The following is a 655-nucleotide window of genomic DNA, read 5'->3' as shown; positions in this document are numbered from 1 at the left end:
GTATCTGCTGCTAGCCAAATCGACACTGAATATGACGAGGCTGAGCGTGATACGGAGCAGGCGGCTGCAGAATGTGAAGTTGAGCTGGAGGACGTTAACCTCCAGAGAGATGACATATTAGTTGAGAGAGTGACTACCAACATCGCTGAGATGCTAGACACCAACCTTGCTGCTGTTGTTAAACCAGTTACGGAACTCTCACAGAAGCTGGATGGCATTTTGGAAAGAGTGGCGACTATAGAACAACGCGTATCTGACCTTGAAGATGTGTCAACGGTGACTGAGCCCAGACTGGGATCTTTGGAAAACGCTCTCAAAAAAGCACTGGAACGCCTTGACAATTATGAAAATCAAAGTCGTCGCCAAAATATCAAGATCACAGGGCTCAAGGCTGGCATTGAGGGTGGAGATCCAGTTACGTACTTTGAGAAATGGATTCCTGAAGTTCTGGACATGCAGCAGGACAGGCTCAAGATCGACAGAGCCCATCACACGGGACCCGCGTTCGGAGGAGGAGAGAAAAGTGGTTCTCGAGCGGTCCTAGTGAAACTACACAATTATGCCAATAAACAGAAGATCCTTAATGCCGCGAGGAACAAAGGCAGGCTGACGGTGGACGGTCAGGAGGTGTCCTTCTACCAAGATTTCTCGGCTG

At 49.2% G+C, this 655-nt stretch overlaps 1 long non-coding RNA gene across 1 annotated transcript in view; it reads left to right on the top strand.

Moving 5' to 3' along the window:
• LOC116705757 (uncharacterized) overlaps positions 1–655 on the top strand; it is an 8,840-nt gene that overhangs the window by 3,153 nt on the left and 5,032 nt on the right. Inside the window, exon 2 of the long non-coding RNA XR_004336021.1 lies at positions 266–269. This is a non-coding gene — a long non-coding RNA (uncharacterized LOC116705757). The remainder of the gene's footprint in view (positions 1–265; positions 270–655) is intronic.

This window comes from Etheostoma spectabile, chromosome 17 (genome assembly GCF_008692095.1).
Source record: "Etheostoma spectabile isolate EspeVRDwgs_2016 chromosome 17, UIUC_Espe_1.0, whole genome shotgun sequence".
NCBI classification, from domain to species: domain Eukaryota; kingdom Metazoa; phylum Chordata; class Actinopteri; order Perciformes; family Percidae; genus Etheostoma; species Etheostoma spectabile.
Note: the sequence above shows the minus strand (reverse complement) of the source record. Positions and strands in the feature narration are given on the sequence as shown.